This window comes from Notechis scutatus, chromosome 2, assembly GCF_049901735.1.
Source record: "Notechis scutatus isolate UNSWTSFEM ecotype Mainland chromosome 2, rNotScu1.2, whole genome shotgun sequence".
NCBI lineage: Eukaryota > Metazoa > Chordata > Lepidosauria > Squamata > Elapidae > Notechis > Notechis scutatus.
Genome location: NC_142010.1, coordinates 59,292,414 through 59,299,872, shown reverse-complemented (window position 1 = coordinate 59,299,872; position 7,459 = coordinate 59,292,414).

Genomic DNA, 7,459 nt, shown 5'->3' with positions numbered 1-7,459 from the left:
AGTTTAGTCCTGCCAAGAATGTAATAAGGATTAATGGAGAAGCAGTTTCTGTAAGCAACACCAAAATGTTTCCTTCCTGCCTTCCTTACAGGATTAGGCCAGTAATTTCTTCTAACAACCAAGCTGCTTATAATGCTTATAATGTTAACCGGTTCTAGCGAATAGGTGTGAACTGGTAGAATCCCACCCATGAATATATTAATTGCACACCTTTTACCCTGTGTTAGATTACAATTCCCATCAATGTTTATGGAGGCTAGGAGATGATAGGATTCCTAATCCAATATAATCGAAGAGATGGGGAAAGTCCTGTTTTTGTTGTTGTTGCAGATTCTAGTAATCTACCCCTGGGATTTCTCAGAAGAGCATGCTTGTCACAAAGTTCAAAGCTTCAAAATGCAGCTTATAGGAATAGTTTGTGATTCTCTCTCTCTCTCTCTCTCTCTCTCTCCCTCCCTCCTCCCTCCCCACATCTCCTAGTTTTATTTTATTTTGCCAACCTAGCAGTTCCAAAACATGGAAATGCAAGTAGATGATTAATTACTGCTTTGGCAGGAAAGGTTACTGTGTTCTGTATTTTCATGCTGGCCACATGATGATAGAAATGTCTGTCAGACATTGGAGATGAGTCCCCTTGAGTCAGTCGTGACTGGACAGGGGAAACCTTTAAATCTTTAAGAGCAAATTAAGAAGTGTTTTGTTGAAGCAGTTAAACAAAACTGAATTCTTTACTCCATTTTTACACCTGCAACCTTTTTAATAAGTAGTGGTGCATTGATAAACAAAGGGCTGATTTTCAATTTAATTATTTCTCTACTGGATAAACATGTATACTATAACTACATGCATGTATTACTATCCCTGGATCTCTACGTAGAGTTAAGTAAGGGCAATAATTATACTGGCTGGTATTTTCTCATAGACTTGCAAGATGTGACCAATCTTTGTCTCTTCAGCAAAAGAAGAAGTCTTCTGTGTTGAAAAAAAAAAAATTATATTTTTCATAAATCTAACCCCAAAAGTTGACAAAAAAAAAACATTTTGGGGGGTTGTGTTTCTCCCACAAAAACAAAAAAAAAAAAAAAAAAAAAAAAAAAAAAAAAAAAAAAAAAAAAAAAAAAAAAAAAAACAAAAAAAAAAAAAAAAAAAAAAAAAAAAAAAAAAAAAAAAAAAAAAAAAAAAAAAAAAAAAAAAAAAAAAAAAAAAAAAAAAAAAATTGTTTGGGTAAGAGGGGAAAACGTTTACTTTTAATTTGGTGAAAACTGCGAGTATATTCCGAGTCGGTTTTCACCAGTCTGTGCCAATTTGATATATCCAATAAACCACTTCTTTAAGGAATCTATCTGCCTCGGAATTCTATTTATTATGGGTGTGTTACTTGGAGCCCTGATATCCTCTCCTCGTGGGCTTCAGCATACCCTCAGAATGAAATTCTTCAGCGATCTTCCCTGAAACCTCCCTGGAACCAATTAAGTCCTCAACAGTTCAAAACTATCCAGTCTACCTCTGAATTTCTAGCTGTGATTCCTCTTTCTTAAACCCTCTCAAGCAGAGGTGGTATTCAGCAGGTTCTGACCAGTTCTGGAGAATGGGTAGCAGAAATTTTGAGTAGTTTGGAGAACCGCCAAATACCACCTCTGACTGGAGATTTTACAGAATCCTTCCCCTGCCATGCCCACCCAGCCACACCCACAAAACTGGTAGTAAAATAAATTGAATCCCACCACTGCTCTCAAGCCTCTAGCTTTCTCTCCCCTCTGTTAATGTAGGGGCAGCCTTCCTTGCGTATGATGTTTCTGGCTGAGAAATAGTGATATCTCCTCCCCCACACTTTTTTTTGCTGCTCTCAATTAATAAACAATTGTGCATGTTTGCAAGCTTGCATGACAGAATGGCAGATATCCCTGAAAAGTTGTCACAAATTAAATCCATAACAGGTAAATAAACATTCAGAATGGATGAGTAAAACTAATAAAAATAACAACTATAATTAGGTATGAGGACTGAAGGTGTATATAATTAAAACTGTATTATTATTATCATTGTCATTTTAAAATATATTTCCTTCAGCAACAAATTGATACTTATTGGTAAATATGTACAGTAGTTCAAAAGAGGTTCATTTCTACTTATCATTATCATTAAGCCCATTAAGTACTTTGCTGTATTATTGATCTCTATAATCTTTCTTCTTCTGTTAATTAATATTCTATTTTTCACAGTAACCCTGTTCAAAGGACATCATGACATCAAAAAGCTTTAACAATTAACCTAACTACTGTCATCAACAGTTTCAAACTTAACTTGTAAACCTCAAGGATTTGAACAGTTTGGGGATAGGTGAAAGCTATTACTGTACTTGCTTACTCAACCCTTGTTTATTTATTTATTTATTTATTTGATTTGTCAATTGTTTACAAGATAATAAGTATAAGTGTATACATAGTTGTGAATACATGAGATGGGTACATATAAGAAAAATAAAAGAATAGAGAAACAATAGGACAGGGACGGTAGGCACGTTGGTGCGCTTATGCACGCCCCACAGACCTCTTAGGAAAGGGGTGAGGTCAATGGTAGACAGTCTAAGGTTAAAGTTTTTGGGGTTTGGGAAGAGACTACAGAGTCGGGTAGAGTATTCCAGACATTGACCACTCTATTGCTGAAGTCGTATTTCCTGCAATCAAGTTTGGTGCGGTTTACTTTGAGTTTGTATCTATTGTGTGCTCTTGTGTTGTTATGGTTGAAGCTGAAGTATTCATTGACAGGTAGGACATTGCAATGTATGATTTTATATACCATGCTTAAGTCAGACCGAAGGCGGCGTAATTCAAGGTTTTCTAGTTCTAGAATTTCAAGTCTGGTGGCATAAGGTATTCTACAACGAGTAGAAGAGTGGAGAACTCTTCTTGTGAAATATTTCTGGACTTTCTCAATTGTGCTAATATCAGATACGTAATGAGGGTTCCAGACTGATGAACTGTATTCGAGTATTGGTCTAGCAAATGTTTTGTATGCTCTGGTTAGTAGTGTGATATTGCCAGAGAAAAAGCTACATAGGATTAGGTTAACAACTCTTAATGCCTTTTTGGCTATGTAGTTGCAGTGGGCTCTAGCACTCAGATCATTAGAGGTGAGTATTCCAAGGTCCTTTACAGAGCTTGGGTCATCAACAAGGTCTTGACTATTCAGCTTGTATTTTATTTTCTGATTTTTTTGCCAATATGTAAGACAGAGCATTTATTTGTTGAGATTTGAAGTTGCCATTTGTTTGACCATTCGGATACATAGTCAAGATCTTTTTGTAGGGTAGCAGTATTGTCTGTAGTATTGAACAGCTTTACATCATCAGCGAAGAGAACGCAATTGCTCTTAATATGATCACAGAGGTCGTTTTTGTAGAGTATGAAGAGAGTTGGTCCTAGAACACTGCCCTGAGGGACACCACTATTGACAGGTACTGGATTTGATAGGACTCTCCCGATTTTGACCATTTGTTGTCTGTTTGATAGGAATGCTTCTATCCAGTTATTCAGTTGTCCAGATATACCATAGGATTTTATTTTTAGGAGTAGTTTGTCGTGGTACCACTGAATCAAAGGCTTTACAGAAGTCTATGTAGATTGCGTCTATTGCTTTGCCCTGGTCGAGTTGTGTCGTCCATATGTTTTTGCAGTGTAAGAGTTGCAGAGATTACAGGATAGTTTTTTCTGAAACCAAATTGTTTATTGGAGAGTAGGTTGTTTGTCTCTAAGTGGAGGATGATGGATTGGTTAATAATTGATTCCATGACTTTGCAGGTGACGCAGCATAAGGAGATTGGTCTGTAATTTTCAACTAGGCTTGGGTCTCCCTTTTTGAAGATGGGGATGACTGTGGCTTGTGACCATAGGTTAGGCAAGGAGCTGGTCCTGAAAGATTTTTCAAAGATTATGCTTAGAGGTTTGGCTATGGCAGTGGGTAGCTTTCTTAAGAAGTAGGCACATATTCCATCGGTCCAATAGATAGGGATGGTTTTAGATTGCGTAGTGATTTTTCAACATTGTCTTCTGTGAAATCGATATGTATTAGGTCATTGTTGTTATCTGTGGTACGGTTAGGAAATACTGGGCAAGATCCATTGCTGTTTACAATCATTAGGTAAACTCAGTCAGTATGGGACCTTTATTTATGCTTAAGAAGTGTAAATAAATATTCCTTCTGGGTGGGTATTCCACAACTTAAAGGAGATCTCCACTGAAAGCACCCTGCCATAATCCACACAGTCTATATGAATTAGTCTTGAATATTCAGGTTTTGAAAAAGATAAACAAGAAGGGAGAGGTCCTGCACCTCCAATCACATCTGAATGATAATAGCTATTTGGATGTTATTCAATGGTGCTTTCAGAGGTGAAGTATTATTGAAATTCATGTAGTTCCTCAATGAATGACATATAATAGATTTCTTCCTGTAACATATTATGCTTGTTGCAAGGTTGAGGGGGAAAGGTGTTTTTTACCCCAAAACATGAAGTTGAGACAAGAAGTGCCAATCCCGATAAAAGGAATTAACATGCAAATCTGAAGGCATGAATTAGAAAATAGTCCTTTATATCACCGAATCATAGAATTCTAAAGTTGGAAACAGGGACTTTACCTATCAAGCTTAATACCAGCTAGGTGATTGTGCTGTCATATACTGACTTTCTTCCTTTATCTGGTGTGTTCCACAGGCCTTTCCTGGAGGGTGTATTCCAGCTAAGGTAAAGACTTAAAGGCTAATGTGCCGGTGGAATATGAGTGAGCAAAGTGAAGATTGCCAGATGCTTCATAGGTTGTCAGAATTCAAGGTTGTGGTTGGTAAAGAGATGGAAGAGTCCCAGGGTTCCAAGAAAGAGACAAAAAGATCTGAAGAAATGCCTCAAGATAGCACTTTTTTGAGTCTAAGAATAGCAAGCTCATGTGGGGTCCCAGGCAAAGATTGGCTAGTGCAGGGGTGTCCAAACTTGGCAACTATGCTAGCTGGAGAATTCTGGGAGTTGAAGTCCACAGTTCTTAAAGTTGCCAAGTTTGGGGACCTCTGGGCTAGTGGTTTGGCCAGGGAAGAGTAGCAGGAACAGAGAAATTTGGTGTAGCAAGTTGGTTAGTACTAGTGAGGAGCATCAGTAGCATCCAAGAAAACAATGCCAAGGAAGTCAGCCAGGCCAATGGAGAGGCAATGCTCAGCCAGCAATTTGACTGATACTGAATAAAAGTATTAGCTGGAGTTGGGCCATGACTGTGAGGAGGTAACAATAAGTACAGTAGCAGTAGTGCGGACAGCAGTGTTTTTTTCTGCCAACATGTGTGCTGGTGGTAAAACAGTTGGGCGCCAAAACTCCTGCTCAGCAGCTGGAATCAAGCCACAAACAATAAAGAGAAAGTGAAGAAGCAGTGTTGAGTGGCAACATTTGGAAGACAGCAGGACCAGGAAATGGGATGGAAAGTGGCCATGAGGGGCATATGGTGGCTTTATTGCTGCATCCATCTAGAATATGGTAGTGGATAAACACGCTTATCTGTTGTGTATTGCAAAGACCTGTCCGGACAGTGTAGTTTTATTAGAAAGATGCCCAGTCAATATTCAAGATCTGCAGCAACTGCGATTCTGGGGGTGGGGGGGGTGGGGAGGTGGAGTGCTGTGACAAGAGACCTTCAGCACTGCTCCAGATATAGCAATAGCACTTAGACTTTTATGCCGCTTCTCAGTGCTTTACAGCCCTCTCTAAGCAGTTTATAGAATTAGCATATTGCCCCCAATCTGCTGGATCCTCATTTTACCCACCTCGGAAGGATGGAAGGCTGAGTCAACCTTGAAGCCTGGTGAGATCTGAACTGCCAAATTGTAGGCAGCCGGCAGAAGTAACCTGCAGTACTGCATTCTAACCACTGCACCACCATGGCTCTTGAATGATGTGGGATACCTTAATGCAGAATTGGGCTGTAACAATACTATGGCTATTGTTAGTGTATTGGATGCTTAGCTGCTTAGCAGTGGCTCTCAGTGGGTTCCTGGACGATGGTATTGATGTTCACAAAATTTAGTCCTGGAAAATTACAATTTCACTAATCTGGGGCAGGATTTTGAGGTAGCTCATGAATTCATGAAACCAGCAGTGACCATGGGTCCAACATACATGAAATGGCATTCAGTTGGTCATCGTCAGATCACTTTCTTATTAAGCTGCATCTTGCAGACACTTTGGACTCTGCATGGGCAATGGGCCCCTTTGACTGATCTATTCCAGTTGCATGCTGGATCTAGATGGACTTCAGGGTCTCTAGAGGACATACTGTATTCCATTTCTAATTAAAATCTAGAATATAGCCACAGTGCTGGATGAAGTTGTCTCTCCAATAAACATCTGGAATAAATTCAGAATAGTTCTTATCACCTACCAAAATCAATGTGGAACATCGGCATTCATCACTTGGCAAGGTTGGATCTACTCATTCAATATGAACATAATGAAAAAGGCTGGACTAACAGGCTACAGAAATGGAAATCCCTGCCTGAATTCTTGAAAAAAAAATCATATGATCAGATTATGTAGAGAAAGCAAGGGTGCAGCATAGTTTATACAACCAGGAGGTTGTGACTTGCCATCACAGAGGAGAGAGATGAGATGGAGTCAAATCGATCAATAGCTTAAAGAACAATACCTGGATTTCTGAAAGGGTATTATTCTGAAGGCAAGAAATGTTATCAGCAATTGCAAATGTAGTTCAAGAGCTCAAAGGATGACACAGTCAGAACTGCAGAACAGTAGTATAGAAAGGAATTATATTTACCTTTATGGAAGACTTTAAACTGCCATTAAAATCTATTTATACAAACATTTGAAAGCATTTTTCAGCATTATACAACAGACTTAATAGCATTGTAGAATGTATGCATATGCCGTAGCCTTGAAATTTACAATCCAGACCAGTGCTAATCTAAACAATCGCCTGAAACAGTGTTTCACAGGGTGAAGCATTTAGTTATATTTCATTACTAGGGCTTCCTTGACATAAATTACTCTGCAAATCAGCAAAAGTAGGGACTGATGATATGTATGTGAGCTTGAAAAGAGAAGAGATATTAGACTTAATGGAAAGAAATTAATTTAGACTTGAAAATAAGGAAAGGAGGGAAATAGTAATAACAGCAGCATTCAGTGGACAGACTGGAGAAAACTGGAACTGGACAAACTGGAAGAAAATAAAGACCATTTCTTGGATGAGTGAAATGTTTTCTTCTTCCTCAAGGAAATAAAAAACAGTCCAGTTACCTCTTGAAGAAAAGATAACCTTTGAGACAACTATGATTTGGATGACAGACATTTGGAAGAAAATAAGCAAATTGGAAGCAAGATAGGGATTTGGCATAAATGAAATATTAGTTCATTTAGTTTTTGTTCATTTGTTTGTAAGTAAAAAAAAGTTGTTATGTGGCT